At 41.6% G+C, this 22864-nt stretch overlaps 1 protein-coding gene across 6 annotated transcripts in view; it reads left to right on the forward strand.

Annotated features, from left to right (window-relative positions):
• Positions 1–22864, forward strand: part of TNC (tenascin C) — an 86582-nt gene that overhangs the window by 12956 nt on the left and 50762 nt on the right. Inside the window, exon 1 of one of the 6 annotated variants that reach the window (XM_061352949.1) lies at positions 2421–2735. The exons of 1 other annotated variant lie outside the window; for it this stretch is intronic. The gene's annotated coding sequence lies outside the window, so the exon portion shown is untranslated. Of the gene's footprint in view, positions 1–2420; positions 2736–22864 lie in introns of those variants that run through there. 4 more of the 6 variants (XM_061352943.1, XM_061352945.1, XM_061352946.1 and 1 more) reach the window with 4 other exon arrangements.

Genomic DNA, 22864 nt, shown 5'->3' on the forward strand with positions numbered 1-22864 from the left:
GGCATGGACAATGAAATAAAGTTTTTTGCAGATGTTTGTGGAAGGGCTGCTGAAGTAAGAGACAGTGAACAATTCAGTGCACAGGGAAGAGCTTTTTTTGAGGCAGATTTTGTTGCAAAACTTGTGTTATATCTCACATTAAATTTATGGCTTTGAGTTAATGTTTTAATTGAGTTTACCAGGACTACATAACTGGGGCAGAGCTCACCCAGACTGCTACCAGAACCACCTAGAGAGTATTCTGAGAATTACACATAAAAATGGGAGGCTTACAAGGGGCTATATACAGTAACCTCATTGTCTTTGAGACTGGTGGAGGTGCAGGTAATGATGGGACAAGGGGAATGAATTTAAGCTGAAAAAAAGGGAGATTGAGCTGAGCTCTTAGGCAGAAGCTCTTCCCTGTGAGGGTGCTGAGGCGCTGGCACAGGGTGCCCAGAGAAGCTGTGGCTGTCCCATCCCCGGCAGTGTTCAAGGCCAGGTTGGACACAGGGGCTTGGAGCAAGCTGTGGAAGGTGTCCCTGCCCATGGCAGGGGTTGGAGCTGGAGGAGCTTTAAGGTCCCTTCCAACACAAACCATTCTATGTACAGAACAAGATTTATTTTAAAGAATCATGGATCAAAGAGGATCCTATGCCTGTACCAGGGATTAGTTAACATTTCTGACCCTCTCTCCAAGAGAGGCTCGTTTCTTGTCCTGGGACATGCCTCTTATGAAACACAGCATGCAAAAAATAAACTCAGAGATTGGAAATGGGTGTTCGTGAATGGCTGATGCAGATACATCACTAATCTTAGTGAAACTCCTGCTCCCAGTGCTTCTTGAACCCTTCCGTAATCAGCTGGATGAGGGGATCTGTTTGGAAAAATAATTTGTAAAAACTTCAAAGAGTTTTTGTTTGGTTTTTGCTTGTTCTGTCAGTAACAGCTATTTGAAAATAACTAAAATCTGTGCCACGTGCTGTGGAAGAGCTCAGTGTGAGCTCAGTGATAGCACTAAACATGAGAGAATACACGTTATGTATGAAAGCCACAGCAAAGAAAGCTGAAGTAGCTCAGTGAACAGAGCAACTACTCTTTACGGTCTCAAGAATAATGATTCTCAAATGGTGATTCAGAATTTCAGGGTCAGGAATTCTCCTATCCTTGCCCCAGTGTGTTCCTGGCAGTGCTGTGCCTGTGAAGCAGCAAACAGTGATGTGTGAGTCCTGGAGCCTGAGAAAGGCCAGCTGGGTACAGAGACATTCAGAAAGAAACATCAGCAGCAAGGCCTGAGGTACCAGTTTTTATCTTTATGAGCATCCTTGCTTCTGAGAGAGATCCCTTTTCTTTCCTACTGGGCTGTCCCTTGGAAGCGGTGAGAAGCATTTTGTGTTCACTGTCTTTAGAAGTGTTTGGCTAACTCTTGCTTTCTTAATCTTCAAGCAGAAGGGTGATTTTATCCCTTATCCTAGAAGGCAGACATGAATGTTAAAGATTAATTTGCCTCTCTCACCCTGTGCCACCAACACCCCCAACAGAAAAAACCCAAATTAAACCCAAACCAATAGTGGGCTGAGGTACAGGCAAGAGAGAGGTAGGCTTTTAGTATCAGATAGGAGGGAAATGAGCGTTAATGGGTATCCTTTAACCTTTTTGCCACAAGCCTAGGTTCAAGGGTAGTCAGAGATAACAAACACCCTGAAAAGGTCCCAGATGAGCACTCTGGGTGTCACAGATAGCTCTGGCCTGGGAAGCAGGGAGAATGGGATGAAGGAGAGACCACAAGGCTCACAAAAGTGGTTGGATTATCTTGGCACACACGCAGCCACGTAATCTCTTTTTATCAGATCCAAGAAGAAAAGGAATCCCTCCTGTGCCATTTGCTTGGGCTTTTATATCCCCTGCTCTTTACAAAGAATCAGGCTAGGGCTCTGCTCATTAGACTTTCCTCTTGATTTCTCCACTCTTCTGCCTATGGCTTTTGAGAGAGCAGGAGTACAAAAGGAGGTGAAGGAGATCACAGGCTTGAAAATATGGGGATTTGCCAGTTCCTTATCTTGTGCACATCTGAATCCTTCAGCTGATCCAGTGGAATGAGGTCAATTTGCACCCACTGCATTTCAGCCCCATTATGTTTTGTAGGAGTTGAAATCCTGTGGGTGATTCCCCTGATTTTTATTGGAGTTTGCTACTCTTTCGCAATGTTAAAATAAAGGGGATGTGGGGATTAAAACTCCTGATAATTTACTTGCTGATGCCGTAAGGAAAATATTCTGCTTTCTGAGTCATTTGCCCTGAGCTGACTTTCTTCTTGAATGGTTCAGGGGTTTCCTTCTTTAGCCATAAATTGCATGCAAATTCTTAGTGTGTGTGTGCCTGGGGATGACAGTGTGTGTGTGTGTGAGTGTGCCTGTGTGTCTTTCAGAAGCGAAGCCAAAGAGAGGGGCTGTTCCTTTAAAGCAAAACTGGGGAAAAAAAAATGCCTTCAGGCGTCCTATTACAGTGGAATGAGCCAGGGATCGGGATTTGCAGCTCAGCTATATAAACCCAGCAGAATCTGGCTGATCTGACCAGTTTCCTTCACTGTCAAACGTTTCTGCCTCTCACACACTCACCTGCAAAATCAGAGCACGCAACTTCGCTGAGTTTTTGACAGGACAGCAGTGAAGTCAGAAGCCAGCAGCTGACTCTAACATCCTATTTATTTCATGGAGACTGCTCACAGCGGGATCTGAGCTCTGTCAGTCTGTAAGGTAAGTCCCTCCTGAATTAAACCCCCTTCTCCCACACAAGTTTGCAATGCCAGAGTGCTCTGTAATGACACTTATAGACACTGTCAGTCTGGATATGCATGGGTCTTATTAGGGGCTAGTTTTGAATTGGAGCACAGCTGTTTTTATTGTCTGGTGCAATAAGAAATGTCTCAGATCAATCTGATCCAATGAATGAATGAAGGATGAGTTAGTTGGATGCTGGACATTTACAGAAATAGAGGCAGAAACCTAGTTGACAGGAAAGGTAGAAAATCAGATTTGGGGTTTCCTCTTGGCTACTGAAGTGATGTAAACGTCTCCCTCATCCTTACCTCGTGTGCCAGACTAAATTCACTTGCAGTTCTTACACCTCCCAGGTAAACTCCTCTTCCTCTGCTGTTGTGTCTGACCCGAGAAGTCAGGCCCCTTCCCTTTGCAGTTCGCTGTCTGCACACTTCTTTGCGCTGGACCCTTTGTCACCTTCCTCCCTGCCCCCCTGCTGGGTTCCAGTTTCTTTTAGAGGTATAGTAACACCAGTCTGTAGTGGGGAGAAGACAAAGGAAGATTCAACTGGTATCTAATTACCACTGCTGAAACGGGAGGGGTCTGGGAGCCGGGTGGGTGCAATTCTCCATCCTCTTGGAAAAACGGAGACCCTTTATGATGTGCCTTAACTACTTGCTGCCTTGTGCACGGAGATTTTCTGCATGACTGTATCTGCACTTACCCGTTAGGCTCAAATTGGCTTAAAATAAAGAAGCGGATGGGGAGAAAGAAGGTGATCGCCCTCAGCTTCGTTTAGGAGTTAAGCACACTTACTCAAAACTTAATGTTACATCACCTCTGCAGGGCTGTCCCTGCCTGATTTGCTCTCTGGCTCCTAGAAGACAGAGGTCTGGGCAGCTATTCTAAACTTCGGAAAAGTATGTGTTATCCTATGCAAGAGAAGGTTGTGTTTAGATTGAAATGATGGGACATATCCTCCTGCACAGCTGAGACCTCATGAAATTAAGAAGTATGATAAAGATACTTATCAGATTTTCCTTCATGTAAAATATAGAAACCAGTGAGGTACATGTAACTGTGGACTGGGTAAAGCCTTATTTTCATGATGCTGTCTTTGGTTTTGTCTCCAAGTTAATTTTTTCTTTTAAAATCATATTAAGTAATGGGAATTCATTTTACACTCTCCCTGGTTATCATTATATGTGTTGGTGTTCTTTATTATGCTGGGGTTGTGCATTTGCTTTTCAAAGCTGTGAAATCTTAAAGGTGCTCTAGTCTGAAAATGAGTTTTCTTAATAGTTCAGGGACACTGGGGGCTTGTGACAGCCCTTTGAATCCCAGGGAAGACTGGCAGAAAAGTGTTGCGATGCCTTTTGGTTTCTTTTTTTTTACTTTTTTACTGCTATTGGGAACTTAAGAGGAAATGCTTGAGCAAATGAAATTGTTCAACCAAAATTGAATCCATCTCTCTGCAGTTCACCTTCTCTGGCAGTGAATTTTGAAGGTACTTGGAAGAGTTCTCAGGGTATTCCATTACAGCTATTGCACCTCTGCACCTTTACTCGAGAAAGGATGCACATCTAGGCTGAGCAGGACCACTGGCAGCTGGAAAGGGGCAGAATAAGGGGGCTGCTGTACAGGGAATGCTGTATGGGGGCTGCTTGCCCCCACCCTCACTGACCCTCTCACAGTCACTATCCTCAGCAAATTGTTACTTGTTTCCCATACTTTTTGCTCATTAATTTTAACCTCTGGCTCCTTTCAGCCCAGGGAAAATTCTTTGCAAGTTCCAGTCCTTAATCCTATGCCTACAATTACTTTATCAGTGTTTCCAAAGCTGTAAAAGAGCCAAAGGATCTGCTGAAAAGCATACAGCCTGCAGATGAGAATGTCATGTCTCATTTGGAGGGGAAGCTGATTTTCTGCTAAAGAAATCTCATCCAGGTACATTGGTGGTGATAGGCATGTGAAAAGAGAACCAGCCAGATCCAAACCTCCTTTTGAAATAACGATGCTTAATGAGGCTTAGAATTTACTTGGAATATCCCTAAACTCAGTTTAAAAGTCCACAAAATTATGAGTAACTGTGTTAGCTGGAGACTTTAGCTAATGCAAATTACATATGTATTTAATCCCAGTTCTTTAAGACTGGATCATTTCTCCTCAGTGTTCAGTTAAACTTAACTATTATGTTGCTAGAACAGCATTTCTGAAGGTGTTTGAAGTTCAGGTCAGGTGGCTTATTTTTCATATTACTACTTATTATAAAATATCTAAAAAAAACCCCAAACCTGCAAGGTATGAAGATGTTCTGACATGTTCTACTCTAAAGGGACTGTCAAAATCTGCTCTTGACTATTGTTTCACTTTTTGATAAGAAAATGAGACTAATGGCTGAGTCTGTGCTTCTTGGGACTTTTCTGTCCTTTTTAAGATTGAAGTAGAACTGAGAAGTGTGCATTTGAAACACTTGAGAAGTGATGTTGCTTTGGAGCCTGGGTTTTAACCCTTTCATCCTTTCTGGTGACACCATTTGAAATACTGGACTTCCTTGTACACTTCTCTGCTCCTTTCCTGGTACAACACAGCAGTACATCTGTTTGCCCAGCTTTGTAGGCTGTGTTCAGAGGTTTGGGTGGTGCTAACTGGCAGTGAAGTGTACTGGGGTGTATAATGATTGTCCGCTTTAAATTATGTCCCATATTAGCAAATCTATAAGGAAGAAACAGTGTTTATTCAGTTGTCTGCTTCCATTATTGAACCCTGGTACCTTCTACCTTGAATTTGGAATCTAGCTTGAATTTAGCATTTGGAAGTAAGTGTAAATGCAGAGGGTGGTGTCTGCTTTATCAGCAGTGACACACACATCTGTCCTACCCTATTTACTGAAACATGAGAAATGAGAGTGGTTAAAAATTACCCTAATTTTAAGCTTATGACTTGATATATTCATCCTTGGACACATGCCATCACAGTCTGCTAAGCTGAAGGACCATTGACAGTTTTAGGGTCCAGTTCCTCATAAAGCTCTAGTCCTAGGAATGGATGATTTACATCACTGGAACATAAGAAATCTCAGCTTTCCAATAATAACAAGGTATTTGTTTTGAATTGTGGCAGTTTGAGATATTGAGCTTTAAAACTGTGCTCTGGCTTACCAGTGTGCACTTTCTCAAGCTTCATTTCTGGCGTGAACTTAGCACACACTTCTCAAAGACTGCTCTCTGTTAGCAACCCCCACGGTTATAAACTATAGAAGCCTGAAACTACTGTAGAAGGTACTAGCTACCCTTGGTAGTTTTAAGGAAGTTGCTGATGTAATGTTGTGGAGGAATCTTTGTTATTGAAGAAGGAAACTATGGACGGTAGCAGCCACAGTGAATTAAGTTGAGTAGATATTGTCATCACCCAGGCTCAGAGATATGCAAAACTAGTGCAAGCAGTTGTAGGGCCAGTAAGTTCTGGACAGGAAACATTATAACTTGAAGTCAAGAGCTGAGAAATAAGGGATGTCATTAAGGAACTTATGCTGAATTTACATAAGATGTAATTTAATTCATTAAACTGTTTGATATCAAAGTGGACTTGCTGGCCATGACTTCTATTGGATTTCTGTAGGAGTTTATTAGAAGCTGATGATGTTGTTGCTATTGCAGCAGCATTTTAGGCCCTCATTGTATTAGAAACAGTGAATAGACATAATAAGCGATGCTCTCTGCCACAAACAACTTACAGTTGCTATTATTAGCTGTTCAAAACAGTTCTTTGTGTAGCGAAAAGAAAAAAGGAGGAGGAAGGCAGCTCATTGAGGAACAGGACTACTGGAGAGAAGGACAATGAACAACCCCAAGAGACAATCTTGAGCCATCCCCGTTTTCACTGAGCTGGGGGGTTTATACAAGTGTGAAACTTTCCCTAACTTGGCACTTACTGTCCACTCATGCGTTTGACCCTTTGTCCAAGCTGAGCTGAAGTTAAATGCCTTGCACATGTGGGAAAAGTTAAAACCTGGGCATTCTTCCAGGTAGTGAAATCTTTCTCTGTATGATGTAACTTACTGTGTGGAATGGTCAGGGTGGGGAGGAGGAGTCAGCATGGTGAGAGAACTGCCTGACAAGAGATGCTTCTTGATCCAACAGAAAGTGTTTGGGCATTGAAAGAAGGAATATAATATGGAGTCTTCTTCCTTTTCTGCCAAAAGGACAAAGTTTGAATAACTTAGTGTCTCCTTTTAACATTGACTGGAATGAAATACATGCCTTTATAACTAGGCATGGCCTTAATGTAATATTTTACTGGATTTCTATAAGCATCATTTATCTGTCTTCTATATACTGCACATCCTGTTGCTGACAAAACATCAACAGAAAAAAAATCTATAGCTTCAGTGACTATATCTGGATATAAACTTTAAGAAATACTAGTTAGTGTACATGATATCCCATAAAGTGCCCTTCACAAACAGAGGTCAGGTTTTGCTACTCAAGGGTCAATGAGAATAACTTTCCATTTCTGTTTTTGTTTGGCTTATGCATGAGTCAGTCATCAAAGATAAATTCATCGTGAGTAGCTCTTGTTGCAAGAAATGTCTCCAAATTCACATCCTTAATTGTCTTGCCACTGTAGTTTCAATTAAACTAAGGTGGGACGGTGCCAAGTTTTCAAAACCTCCAACTAGAGAGTGCCTGTATGCGAATAGCCTCTGGCATTTTGTATTCTTTGGGTAGCGGAGAACAACGTTGCCAAGTTTGCATTCAGTCATCCATCACATATTAGCCTACTGGAGGTCCATTCTTCCCTAGCAATAGGGGAGCTCTGCTTCCTACTTAGAAAGATTACTCACACAGAAAGCTCTTTCCCCATAAGCAGAACCACACAGGGAAGAGAAAGGAAGCTTTCTTCAGTTCACAGAAGTGCTCGGTTTCCAAACTCTCCACAAAAATGATATTGTTTCATGCCTAGAAAACATATTCTTTTTAGTAATTGAGTTGAAAGTGCAGGATGGTGGAACAGAAATCTTTAATACAGAATTTAAAAACAATTGCTTGAATCATAGGCACAACAAAGGGTTGTTGTAGCAGCCTGCCTCATCCCCATGCCAGGCTGTGGCATTGACTATATGTGTATAGATGTTGGCTGAAATTGGTGCCTGGGGAAATTTCACTGTAATGATTTTGCTTCAACTGCCTACTTGAGCATTTGCCTGTGCCTTATCCTCAGATGCACCAGAACATGATAAGCTCAGAAATCTAAAATTACAAAAGCTAATTTTCTCATGGGATTAAGATATTAACCATAATTTAATGTAAACTGTCTTGATTCTTCTTTAATTTTATGCTCTTTCATACCATTCAGTCAGCACAAAGCTAAAAAGGGACGTAAATATCTTCTTCAGAGCATACATAAAAGTTAAATTGAGATCGTTTCCCTGCTGGCCCATCAGAACAGGCTAAACAGTTATTTCCACCACTAAGGAACTCCTGCTAGAAAGGGATTAAAAAAAAATAAAATATTTATTTCCAGGAAAGGAGTTTTCACTTTTAGTTCCCAAGAAATCAAAAGAACTGGAAACAGATTTTGTCTACCAGTTTCAGGCTTGCCTCAAAGACAGGATGCTGAGCAAGCAGGTAAGTGCCAATTGCAAGCTCAATGCTCTTGTGACTGTGGTTTTCTGCCTTTTTGGTTTGATGAAAAGCCTTTAGTCAGACAGGAAGGTTTCACTTTCAGTATGTGTTGTACACTTCAGTACAAGTCCTTAGTGGTTATCCTCATTCTTGGCCTGGCATGATCTCATTTAGTCAGAAGTCAGTTTGTTAGGCTTTCAAAAGGAGCTCAGTGTCCACTTTGCACTGGCTCTTTGTTTTTACTGGTCCTTTTGGAAAGACAGCTTCTTTTGGATGTGCTGAATCCTCCTGAATAGTTTCCCTGTGCTGTGCGACAAAGGTCTATGCCAAGAAAGATATAAAGGTAGCTTATGATGTGTAGGCAATCCATTCCTCTTAGTAAGACACAGTGTAATGCATATTTTTCCTTTACTTGTGGCTTACACTTCCCTTCTGCATTGCTTGTACTACAGTAATTCACATCTGACTCAGAATGAATGCTGCATGCTGTAGCCTACAAGTCAAAAGAGAACAGGATGCATATTAAAGGAAAGGTCTCAGATGATTTTTCTTCCTGGCAATGTAAATAGCTTCCTGGAAAAAATGCTGGCATTTCCCATGGTGAGCACTCCTTACAAATGTCCTATCTATTTTCCCAGTTTGGTGGCCAAGTGCAATGTTTATAGGAGGATATACCATCTACAAGCCAGGGGATTTATATTTCCACTGCCAAGTGTTAATTATGATGTAGACTTATACACTTCATGGGTTAGCAAGTCAGTCACAGGGATCCAGCACTACCAGTGCTGCAGTTCCATGCTTGATGGAAAGAGTACAGGACCTAGAGAGAGCACTATTCTCGAATGCATTAACACGATTTGTACTTTGTCATTCTCAGGTGGTTATTTCATACACTGTTTATCTGCCTTAGCAGTACTACACTGGGATTTGTCAGGATTGCTGGTAGAAGTAAGGACATACAGTTTACTACCAGCCAGCCACGTGTCCCCTTTTCTATGCTTTCTCCAGCACTGGTCTGTAGGCTCTTGCATCTCAAGGTGCTCAGAGCCACTACCACATCTGTGCCAACGGAAACCCTATGCTTCTGGTGTTGTGATACGATGTCAGCACTGAGAAAGGTGACTTTGGACACAGAGTTCATTTGCTTTGGTTTGGATCCCTCTAGATTTGTAGGGGATTACATTTTCACATTACTAATCGTCCCTCTGTCACTATTCAAATGGGTGAAGTCTCCTCTGTAAGAACAGGGAATCGATCTTGAATTAATATAGTGCTTTCCAGGTTATGGCCTGACTCTCTCTTGTACTGTTTACGTTGCTCAGAACATGTGCAGGAATCCTTAAATGATGTTTGTTTCTGTGTGTATACGTAAACTTCACACTTGATGTAAGAGAAGTGCAACTTCTATAAACAGAAATATACCCGATAAACCCTATAATCCTATGAATTTGCCCTACGACACTCGTTAAAGTGGACCTTAGAGTAAATAAAAGTTGAGCCTATGTAGTCTAATTTCAGTGGTTTAACATGGGCAAAAAGCTTTTTCTGCTAACCCGAGCAATTATTTCACTTTGATACAGGGTGTTGAACATACTATAAGTAGAGCTGCTTGATGTTGTCTTAATTATATAGCAGAGAAATTCCTGTATGTAGAGGATGCTTTGTCCAGCTCCAATTTGGTTTGTGCTCATGTAGGTCAGGAGTATTGCTCATGGAGTAACATGAGGATAAAACCAGACTGGCAGAGAGGAAATTAGAACCCACCAAGCACTTTTCATGCATGGAGCAGCACTTCATTGTCTGCATTATTCCCTGTCTGCTTCACTCCAGCTTGCATTTCTGAGGGGATGGATTCTCCCATGCAGACTGCAAAGGCTGCCAGCCAAATTCTCATGTGACACAATTGCATTGATTTCACTGGAGATCTGTTGCTGGATAATTGAGCTCCACATCCCTTCTTGTATTCCATAGCTCAAATTGCTGCCAGCTAAGACTTTAGCTCAGACAGGTCTCAAGTCACTCTGGGTCAAGAGAAGGAGGTCAGAATGTTGTTGGTGGAGGTCTCTCAAGTCTCCCATTAGTGTAACAGTGCCCAATTTGTTGACATTTGAAGCAGCAGTGCAGATTTTTGTCTGAGTTCAGTCACCATCACAACTAATCACTTGCTCAGGGCTGTGTACATGCCTGTATTTTCCATTCCATTACATAAGTGCTTCTGCTTTACATCAGAGCACTGAGAAACACTTTTTAGGAACACTCTTCTCTCTTTTTCCACATGCCTTGCACTCAATTTGTTTCATATTTTGTGAATCTAATTTATCTTTTCCTTTGTCTTGCCAAGCCGTTGTTGATTTCAATCCATCTTCACTCTTCATTAGGTGTATTGTTCTACTATGAGTTTGCTACCCTACCCTAGGTTGCCAAAGATGCATACTGATGCTACCACATCTGACAGAACCAGGCCAAGCACATATCTAGCCTGGGGGCTATTACTGGAAGTCAGATTTCAAGGAACTCCTTCTGTGGTGTGGGGAGTTGGAAGAATGTGCACATTCCAGCACATTCCCAATGCTAGTACCAAGGACAGAGGAGCTCTGGAGGGGAGGAAAAGCCACCCAAGTAAACTAATAGTTGTTTTAAAAACAGAGAATTGCCTGGTGAAGGGTTACCCCTGTGCTTCCCCAGCTTCTTTTCAGATGATGACAAGACCGCTAATGACAGGAGGCAAGTAATAATATTTCTGGTTGTCAAGAACAGCACAGGCTTTTATGCCTGAGTTCTGAGATGATTTTAGAGATGTCATTTTTAGTGCTTGAATAGGTACATAGTTAAGTGAAATTAAAATTACAGACCATATGTAAATAGTCACAGTGAGTTCTGAAAGCATCCTGCTGACCAACATAATCTGTAGCAATTCATGATACTTAAACACTGTTATTCCAGATGAATATACATGTAAATTATTTGTGCTCTTAGTTGCAGCAAAGTCATTAAAACAGAAGAATTCCACATCACTTTTCTCTGTATGTGACTTTCATTCAGCTAAAATCACTTTAAATATGGAAAAATGTGATGTTGGATGTATGGAGCAGGGTTTTGGCTCACCTCTTCTTTCTGACCTTCAGAAGGAAATGTGAAAAACAGCTTCATGAGAGATGCTGTACAAAGCAATGTGGCCTCAGTGTGTTTAGCTTATTCACTTGTACACTATGTATTTGTTTAATATGTCAGTGTTTCATGGTTCTTTAAATACAAAGATCGTAATTTTTACTGCATAGTATTGACCAATATTTTTGTTAACCTTATTGATACGGCACCTATTCACGTATTCATATTGTATTTATTAAGAGCATTGGTGACTCTTTTCTTACATCTCATTATCTGTAGAATAGCTGGTATTTGTGAATCAGCTGTGAGACAAGTGAGACTATGGTCCTATTTCCAGAACTGGCTGCTGCTTTGTTCTCAGAAACTCTTGTTCAATATGAAAGGAGTAGGAAGTAAGCTCAGAACTCCTGAATTTCTGCTCTTCCCATCTCAGCACAAACCCATCTAGAACTTTATGAAATAGGCTTTGGAAAACCTATAGATGGTTTTGGAAGAAGCACTGTGGTGAAGGGTCTGGAAATGAAGCAGAACTTGCTTTGTGGCTTGAACGTAAGCTGTTGTGATTCATGCAAAAAAGCACCCAAACCTCATAGTTTGAAACTGCATCAGCAAATCCCTCAGACTAATTCAAAGTGAAGTCTCCAGTGTCTACCCAGAAAATAATGAGCTCCTGACAAAGTGTAACTTGGCAAAGAAACTTTCCAAAGACAAGTTTAGAAAACTGTAGCTCCTTTCCAGCCATAGAAGCTCTGTAGAACTTTTCCAGTCTTTGCTATGAGGAGGAAAAAGCCAAGAGACCAGGCGAATGCTTTTGCTATTAGGAAAGGCTTCATTAAAAGGGACAGTATGTACATAGGAGGCAAGAATGATTTCTGATGAGAGATTATGTGCAAAAGTGGCTTTTGCTGTGAAAGGGGATTTTTATATTGGAGAAGGCACTAATCTAGGTTTCAGTGTCTGTGGTAGCTCTGCTATGGACCTGATTCAATTCCACATTTAACAGTCCAAAGTTCTGCATGTGTCTTGAGAGACTAATGGGTAAAACTCACTTCTGAGCTGTAAATGTGAACAGGGGGGTTGGTGGGAAACTGTGCAAAAGGAAAGTGTGAACCTTTCTGCTTTCCATGGAGTCCTTCTGAGACAACCCATTTCTATAGTCCTGCTTCTGGATTTAGAACATGATGGTTTTTCTGAACCCATTGTCTTTGTTGCTGTTCACACCACTTGTGTCCTGCTGTTTCTAATCCAGTCTAGGCTGTATTTGCTAGTGGCTTTTTTCTTACAGCTCTATAAGCTACAGTAAGAGCAGAGGTTGCTTTGCAGATGGGAGGAAAAAAAGCACTTAGCAGATGCGTAGTCCTCTTTTTTCCTCTCAATTCTGCAGCAAATTGCTCTACTTGGCTGGCTGCTGTGCACCCTGCCATTAGTCTGAATGCAGCTCAAAAGCACCCCACTGACCTGCTTGTTTCATTCCTTTTTTCTGATTTCCCATTTCCAGAAATTGATGCTCAAGTGTCACAGCTCTTAAGAAAAAAACAAGCTCCAAGGACAGATTGAATCCCCTGTTCACTTGTACATCTCAGTCACTGGGAGCTGGACCAGATAGGATTGGTGCTAGATCTTCCATAGTTACCTCTTCTAATTCCATCTTTTCTAGTTTATATGTAACACATTTGAATAATGTGCCCCATGAAATAACTAGCTTGTTTTTTGTGGCTTCTATGAAACTCCATCTGTGGTTTGAGCTGGACGTAGTATTCTTTACATCCTGTCTGAAAGCATGAATCATTTCAATTGTATAACAGCAGAAGATGTTGCTACACAACGATGGATACAGCTCATCATGGAGGAATACTGTGTGTATGAATGATCCCTCTGAGTTCATAAAATGTCTGGAGACTGTTAGAGATGAAAGGGCATTCTGTAGATAGGAGACCATTAGCTGCACCCAGGAATTCTGTTTCAGTTGCACATTTTTCTCCAGTTTTCTGGTGTGTTTCTCTGTGGGTTTTGCTAACATTATCATTTATTTCCATGGATTCATTCCCATATTCCTGTGATTGGCTTGGCTGTGCTTTGGCTTCAGAATAAGTCTTCAATTTTCTAGTGTTACCCTAGCATTTCAGGCAGTCCTGTAGCTATCTGCATATTTGCTGCCCATCCCTGGTCAGACTTTCTTCTGCAGTGCAAAAGACATTTCCCTGTTGGTGAGTCTTTCTCCCTTACATTGCAGGAGAGACCAATTCAGTCCTTTGCTTTATACTTATGTATTTTCTAGCCTTTTTCTAGCACTCTTCAGGAAGACTTTTAATTCTAGAAACGAGGGTTTGACAATACTTTCTCTGTGAGCTCCTTGGAATACTGAATTCCCTGAGACGTGAGACGTACATTCTCCCTGTGAGGTTTTCCCAGTGGATAAACTGGGACACACCAAATGATTTATAAAATCATTTCAGTGCAGGATGTCTGACTTCCAGGCTTCAGTTCTAACCACAAGACCACACGATTAATCCTGAAGTTGTAAGCACTTTCTGGAGTCCCTGTTGAGAGTTTCTGTGGGAACTCCACAAGCCCAGCCCTAACAACACAGTTCTATTTAGCTTCATTTCTCTCATTATGGTTCAGAAGACTCAGAGATGACAGACTCTTGGTTGGGAAGCTTTTGTCTCAATTACTGCTGAGACGTAGTTGTTCTGGGCCTGGGGAATCCATTCACAGGGAGATCTCTTCATTTCTCACTTCCTGTAAGGTATCTTATGGTCTGCGCCTCACCGTTCCATTGAACAGATGAACATATTCTTTGTCTACACTATATACCAAACTTCATTTTGATTTTCCCATCAGTCAGCAGCAGTCTGACTCCCTACTAAATCCGTCTGGCAGTTTGTATTCCCAGTCTTTATGAAGGAGCCTACTGTCTAGAAAGATCCATCCTCACAGCACCACAACCCAAGGCTCTGGTAGAGCAGAAGTGAGCTGCATTGTTCCTTTGCCTGCCATCATCTTCCACATGTCCTTGCAGGACAAATCTGGAGGATATTGCTCCTTCTCTTATACTGCGGGAGTAGGAGGATCCAAATCAAACCAACATACAAGGCACTCTTGTAAATGTCACCTCATATATATATTAAAAACCTGACTCAAATGAACATTTATTTGGCTTTTTCAATTTAACATTCACAGACGAAAAGGAATAAGCCTAATATGTAAGAAACCCTGTGCATTTTATGCAGGATTTTAATTTCCCAGGCTTTGCACTTCTTAAGAAGCAGCACCATAATCCATGTGAGACATTACTTCAGCCAGCCTACTACCTCTTGCATCATTCCCTTGAACTAATTCAGCAGCATCCTTCTTACATGCTCTTATCCTTATTTTGCCTCACCCCAAAACTGTATTTTTTAAAAAGTAATACAGAGACATATTTTTAGCTGCTGTGAATCACTGGAGTGCCCCAGGTCAAATTCACCAGCTGGTCTAACATACTTTGTAGGAAAAGAGAATGTGGAGTTGGCTAATGCACCAGAGCAGTACAATCAGCAGTACTCGGTATCTGTCGTCTCTGCTCCCCCTCCCGGTCCCTCCTCAGCTCTTCTCTCTCTCTTTTCCCAGTCTTTCAAGCTATTTGTTTCCTTGCCAAGATGATTTCCAGCCAAACATGCTTGCAGAGTGTAGGGGGAGTGTTACTTATCTGTAGTTACGATACGTTTTTGTATTATAAGCAGAACTTGCCTTGCAAACAGAAGAACCAGTGTCCGCAAAGAAACTGGTAAGAAACAGGAAGGTAATTGGACAAGGAGTCAGATCTCAGTAAAACCCTCTTTGCCTCTTGGACTACTGTTTTGAAGTATTTTGCTACCAGAAAATTTAGTTTGGTGTATAACAGTGGTTTAAAATGCATTGGCATGTCTTCCTCATGGACACATCTCTACACTCTTACAAGTGTAAATGATCATAAGAGTCATTCTCTTCCTCCTTCTGTCCTGGGATGAAGGAGAGCATAAGCACTGTTGTTTCACTTTCATAAATGGAAGTCCAGCCTGGTCTGTGTTTTATCAGGAAAAGGAGGTTGAAGAAATGGTTGTGTGGGGTCTGTTTTCAAAAAGGCCGTTTTGCTCACAGCAAGCCCTAGCAGAGAAATCACTGGTTTCAAAGAGGTTTTCCTCAGAAGGTCTTTCAGGACAGGATGGATTTTTTTCTTGAGCAAAAGAACTCCTGAAACGCTGCTGACCATATTTTAGTTTTCTTCTTGCTGAGTGTTCAGACTTGAGCAAAGAATGGCATCTTTCAGTGGTAAAATGTGTTGGGAAAAAATCTTTCAGCCAGTTCTTGTCTGTTAATTTATCATCACCCAGTCACAGTTCTTTTGTGCTCTTTTTATAGAGCCAGCCTTTATATGTCTGTCTGGTTGTTTGGACATCCAGTGGAGAGGACAGAGAAACACTGAATGAAACAATGCAGAATGAGAGAAACTGAGTTAATTGTTTTTTCTAATATAGGGGATCACTGACACCACCAAGTAACTAATGTGAAATAATGTAATTCTGATCAGTACTGTTCTTTAACAACAGATACCTTAACGTTTATAAACATCTCTGAGTGCTTACAGATAAATCAGTGCAAACCAACTCAGGCTTTCCTGCTCTTAGACTTCCCAATATAAGCTGACCTTGGGTGTGTGTCCTGCAGGGGAAATTAGTAATGATGTAGTTATAACTCACTCTTTCCCTGCTGGTGTTCCTGCCACATCATAAGGGGTACTGCAAAGCATTACCAAAGTTGCTTGAGCTGCAGGGTGATAAATATTCTCAGCCTAAGGGCTAAATCAAATAAAACTTGTTTTATTTGGGGCACAGTTTACCTCCCCTGTAATGGCACAAAAGCCCAGTGTTTTGGTAGTGGATTTCACTCCTGCAGAATGTAGGTGCTGTGTGGTGAGAGGCAGAGGATGGCTTCTAGATGGCTTGTGCCACTGGGACAATGCACTGTGATACCTCAAGGTGCAATTTGCCCCGTGGATGTGTCTAACCAGTATCTGCCATGGTGCTGGGCTCTGTAGAAAATTTGAAAATAGACCAAGAAACTTTGTCGTGTCATGCGAGAACAATGAATCCCATTCTTGTGCCCCTTTCCCATCTTATTCCAAACTCCTTTTCCTGTCGGATAAAATGAAAAGAAAAAAACCCAACCCAAAACCCACCAATTTATTTATTCACTTCTCAAATCTGCCTCAGACTGTTTTTTAAAGGCCCTTCTTTTGTGAGTTTAATCAGATGCTTGATAACAGAAAAAGCGTTGCTAACTAACCCGGGGTACAAAAAGCCCCTTCAGAGGAACACATGACCTCACCCAGGATTACTCTATCACATGAATTCAGACTCCACCGCACACCCAAAATAAATGTTAAGCTCCATTTGCAGTGAAGTGCTTCATTCACCTCCATTCGCAGGGCATATGCTTTGCCAATGTCTTCTTCAGTCACTGGGATTAAACGTGTATGGAAATACAGCACAAGAGGCAGATTTTCCTGGTCACAAATAGCCTGCTGTGTGCTCAAAGGCTGCTGGCTGGACGGTGCCTTTGGGCCATTGCCCTCCTGGAACCAGTGAGCTCTGGCACAGGTTTGTAGTCATGGAGCAAATCTGGTTTTCACTCACAGCTCCTATTGTCTGTCTTGGTTTTGTTGGGTGCTGAGAGCCTTGGCAGCCAGGAGCTGCCTCTGGGAATGCTTGTGAACTTACACACAGCACTCCCCAAACTAACCCTTTGCCAGAAAGTGGCACGCAGCCCTCTAATACATACGAAGTGACACTAATATATTGCCTCTGTGCTGTCAGGGTCTCTAGCACCTAATAATGGGCAGCATCAACATCCTTAAGATATCATTTTTGTAGGCACTTTTCAGGAAGTGTGTGGATTTCCAGCCAGGTGCTTTGAAATCTCAGTCTGGGTGTAATAACAGCTTGTATTCTCTGTGAATGAAGAGGAAGACGTGGAGAGCAGTGCAGCTTCCCGCCCTGGCATGCTTTTGTTGGGCGAGGTGTAGCAACAAAAACTGTAGGGTGTCCAAGAAAAGTCAGAAAAGACAGGAAAGGCTGATGAAGCTTGCTGAAGTAAAATAAACTACAAAGGCAAGATCCTGCCAAGTCACAAGCTGGAGGCATATTTGGTATCAGCCACATTATCCATAGGCAGGAGCCCACAAGCATGCTGGAGGGCAACACATCTGCAGCTCAGGCTGAGATGTATCATTTGTTTCTAATTATGCACATTTAACAGTATATTACATGAGAGATTAAACACCCAGTTATGAGCATCGCCTGATTAATTCTGCATTACACATCAATGCTCTCAGCAATTATCTTAATTCATTTTGAACTCAGATCATTTTATTAATTCTGGTGGTATCAAATATGGGCTATTAAGAGCTTTTGATTCCTGTGTTTGGTAGGGGTCTCTTCCTGAGCCTGGTTGGCTCTATGTAACTTAAAGTAGTGCCACATTGGCTGCTTTTCCTATAAACAACTGTTTAAATAGCCTTTAAACTCTGATGCAGGCCAAGGGAAGCTGAAATACTCTAGGATTCAGCAGATGCCATTTCCTTCAGATCTGATCCTGTACATGTGAATTCTGCGTAACACTTGTGATACCTGTTGGTGGGACAACTGATGCTGCAAACCCTATTTTTTTGAGGTTTTCCAGTTGATATTTTGAGGGTTCAAGCATTTTGAGTGTATCACGTAACAATACATACTGTGCCTTTACATTTCTCCAAGGGACAGAAGGCTGCTTATAGCGTGACAGCCTGAATGTACAAGCTTGCGAAGCTTGCTGCAGGAAGCCACATGGAGGAGTTTGGTTTTTAATTTCCTCTGATGGTGGCTGGGCTCTGGAACAGCTCCAAAGGAAGCATTGAGTCTATTCTATAAATAATTGTGTAGGCATGGCCTTAACAAACGTATCTTAGACCCAGCAGCCCTAAACAGTATGGTAGTTGTTTCAGAGCAGCTCTGCTCTAGCCAGTTTGTATAATTTCCAAAGGCATCTCTTGTCCTTTTCACCATCAATCTTGTCTCCTGTCTATCTGTGGCTTATTTAGAAGGTGGCTGTGATTAAACCTTGTTAAGAACTTTAGCCACTTGGCCACTATTATTTAACACAATTAAGGCTTCCTCTAATGTGCGTAGTATATAGAAGCATTAAGAGACAACCTCTAGCATGAAGTTAGGCAGAAAAATTGATGGCAGAGAAGCTCTTTATAGGGGGAAACTGAAGAATCTCTCTTGAGGAACAATTGGAAACACAAAAAGAATGAAGTAATTAAGTTTAGTTACTTGCATTTTGTTTAGGGTGCAAATCTCCCTATTAGAAATCAGGATGATAATTCTCTTGGCTAAAGTCATGCCAGAAATTAGGAATGATCCTACTTCTCACAAGTCCCAGCACAGTGGCATTTCCACATACCTGGCTCTCCTCTGAGTTCATGCTCCTTTGCTCTTGATGGAATCAGGATAGCAGCAGCAGTGGGTTTAGAAAGAATTTCTTCACTTTTCTCCTTGCCCAGGTAACTACTAAAAAACATAAATCAAAAATGTCTTTAGGACTGCAACTGGAAGACACCTCTTGGTTGTTGAATTCCCTATCCTGTCAATGCAGACACCCCAAACATAATCTGTTTGGCACTTCTGATTGACTATCACATGTGTTCAGCAGCCGTTTTCTCCTAGCTGGCTTAATTTTTCCTTTAATTTATGAGATTTGTTCTTTGTATTCCATACTTTATTGATCAAAGGTGTTACTGCTACCAGAAGAACACCTCTTCTGATCTCTGAATTTTTGCTCTGCTTTGAAAAACAGCCAAACTTACTGTTTCATTGGGAAAGGTCTGTTCTCTCTCTGAGATCCTGAACAAGGATAGACCTAGAGAGATTTGCCATGGGTAAGAGTACAAAACTTTTGAGACAAAGTCGTTTATAATGGAATAATTATGCTAATTTAACTCAAAATAGTCACTGTGCAACAGAAGGTTTTGTCTCTCATGGGGCTCCTTTTTATGCTTATCATTCAGAATTTACCATAGCTCTTTCACATTTTTATGGATGTTGGCTTCAGTAGGTTATTTTTCCTTCTCCTTTTGTGGCACTGTCATGCTGATGGCTTTGAAATATGAGCCTTTGTTAATTCTAAATTGTACACAAAGCAATTAATTAAAATTCTTTCCAAACAGCCTTGGTAAAGCTTTGCTATGTTCAGTTTTTCAGCCAAGGTAGAATGGGCAGAGGCTAAAATGAAACCAGAGGGTTTTATTTAAAGGTGATTTGCAGTAGAATCTTGTGAACCAGTAACCAGACATCTTTCCTGAAACAAAAACATCATCTAAGAGCAGAAGCCAAAAATGATAACTGGAGTGAAGAGTTCGCCCTTAGCTGAGGGATGTTTAATGCAGGAACTCAGGGGCTAGATGGGGCAAAAAGTATCTATGTGTTTGTTTTAATTGCTGTTCTTTGAATCAGTCTGAGGTATAAATGTCATTGCAATTCTGGTGATCACCAGGATGCTGTAGGGTGCATCTATGGTAATCTGAAAGTTGTTTTGTGTTTATTGGTAATTCCAGTAGCATGGGCAAGGCCCTCAGAATGTGTGATGGGTGCATTCTGCACACGAAAACCCTGATTTGTGAGAGCTCAGAAATCAACTGTGAATTAACCATGCAAATCAGTGCCCTTCTCTGCATTTGGGTGCCTGTAGTTATAAGTGCTCTCCCTCCCATGAAGGGGGCTGCTATTAAACCTGCAGGGCAGGCACTAGATGAAACACAGGTGGCTTCAGGGTGTATACAGAGCTCTGAGTTGTGGGTGCTTATCCACATCAAGCATACACTGCCAGTTTGCCCTTAAATAAGAAGATTTTAAGTGTTAAAGGCAGACTTATGAAAAGGACAGTATGGTATCAGGGTCTGGTGCTGTAAGGTGCTAAAATGTCTCTGAGGGGTGTTTGTGTTTGAGCACCTCTGTGTTCAAACACTGTGATGGGACTCAACAGAGATGATCAGCTTAATAGGTCTTGCAGTGGGTAGAAAACTTAGGTCCAAATGCAGAGGCTCCTAGGAGCTTGAGTGTCTCCATGCCAGCTCTCTGTGTCTCAGTTTTCCATATTTAAAGTGGGGGAATGGCATTTGTCCATTATAATGACAAAATCCTTTTGGAGAAAAGGCTTTCTGCCACACCTACACCACACGTGGGTGTCATGGGGCCCTTGCTCTGGGGCTGTGGACATCACCAAATCACTTCCGTAACAGAAAGCGGATTTTATACGTGTACCAACTTGTATCTTTAGACATCACACTACTCTAGTTAGGAAAACATTGTTTAGAACTTCATTCCCAGTTGGTTCCTCTTTGCCTCCTTCTCCATGCATTTATACCAGACGGTACTTTCTCCTTCTTTTTTGCTGCTGTTGGATATCCACAGACAGCAAGATCTTTTTTGGTTAATGCTTTTCTTTCCTTTTAACTTCCAGCAAGAGGTTCAGTCGGCAAATCTGGAGCAGGGCAGGGTGGCAAAGGCCTTCAAATCAGTGCATGTGCATTTTGATGTTTATTAAGTGGGGCTGTCACTGAGTCTGGACTCGTTGCTGTTTATGGGTTTTCCAGACGTCGGATTTCTTACACAGAAAACTGCAGAGTGCATGCAGGATGCTTTCTCTTCATCAACTGGCCATAGAGGTAGAAACAAAGTTGTTTGAATATTAGAGGTAAGTCTCCACAGTGAAACTTGGAAGCTGGATGTGTTGCAGCTTGTCACACTGCATTTTAGCTGTTAGAAAGAGGGAATCAGTTTCTTTCTTTCTTCTTTGACAGTTACAACCCTCTTTTCCTCTCTTTATGAGGTCCATTAAAGACTATGAAGAAAAATTCTGAATTATGAGTATTTCCCTTTGGAGCTTCACATCTCAAGGACCTGTTTGCATCTGTGATGTCTAAGTGGTGTTGAAAGAATCACACTGTGCACATGTTCTCTGTGAACCTTGGGGAACACAATGGAGTTTTTGGAATTACTCTAGATTTGGCTGCCTTAAAATTCTTCTCCTTAGGATGAATACAATGTAAATAGAGAAGAAGAAAAAAAAAAAAGCAACAAGTTGGCTTTGATTATTTCTGCTGGAAAGAGTCAGTGCTGATGGTTTAGGACCGTTATGAATTTTTGCTCTCCACTGTGATTTAATCTAGTTTGACCTACACTGAGCATCCCTGCTGATTCCTTTTCCCTGTTGGAATTGGGAATGGAAAGAAAATGATTTTCTGTAGTTACGATTGTATGGAAATAGCAGTGAAAGATGAAGAGGTCAGAACTGTTTGTGTTTTTGCTTGCCATGTCAAAACTTTCACACTCCCTCAGTCTCATTGAGAACATTTCAATTTACTTCAGTCTTAATCCGTTTGTGTTTGAGAAGATGCCTGGAGGCTCAAGAGTCGCATGCTCTTGGCAAAGCTGCATTAGTGCTTTTCCTTTAAAAGGTTGCATCTTTTGAAAAGCCTTGTAAAAATGTGTTCTGACAGACAATTTCATTTTAGTAATCCTCTGTAAAAGCACTGCTTGTATTCCCTGTGGAAAATGCACATGTTCTCCCTGTCTGCAAAGAGGAAATATTCCAGGACAGAGCACATTCCTGACATCATTTATCTGTATGGCAATAGGTAAAGAGAAGAGCACCATGATGCCAGTGCCTACACAAGTGTGTTCCTGGGTACCATGGTCTTGAGGGAAGAGATGACCAGGTCATGTCTTGGTGGGAATTCTCAAACCATGAAGTTTCTTTACTCAACAGATCACACAAAACTCTTCTGGGATTTGCAATTAACAAACCTCAAAATGAACCTTTCTGTGGTTCCTGTAGAGGGCTGTGGCTCTCAGCCCTCTCTCTGGCAGTACCTGCTGCTTTAATGCAGATTTGAACAAGAGGTGCTTGAATCCAACAGATGCTGACAATAGTTGATCCCCTCCTGTAACGTTGGAAGTAACTGTTTAGAGAGGAATCGTTTCCTTTTTTATTTCCTGGTTTTCCTTCTCTGCCTTTTTAAAGTCTAATTTCCAAGTCATGACATGTATGGGGTGTCTGAGCAACTCCCATCAGCCTTCTGCCTGCTTTAAGAAGGACAGCTGAGATACTTTTTAGCACCTCCATTGCTCCATTGCTGCAATCTGCTTTGATTAAAATCGCAGGGTTCTTATCTGCATATTTATCACTCCACATACCCACAAATCACCTCACAGTTCTGCCACCTCTGAATTCGTGACAGAGACTTCAGTGGTTCACTAAGAATTTGTACTGTGCAAATATTAATTTAGTTTCTCACACCTGCTGCTTTACAACAAATGTGTCTTTAGGGGG

Source organism: Neopsephotus bourkii, unplaced genomic scaffold (genome assembly GCF_033783945.1).
Source record: "Neopsephotus bourkii isolate Nb327-2 ecotype Australia unplaced genomic scaffold, CSIRO-AGI_Nbou_v1 NB_659, whole genome shotgun sequence".
In the NCBI taxonomy this organism is placed as follows: Eukaryota; Metazoa; Chordata; class Aves; order Psittaciformes; family Psittacidae; genus Neopsephotus; species Neopsephotus bourkii.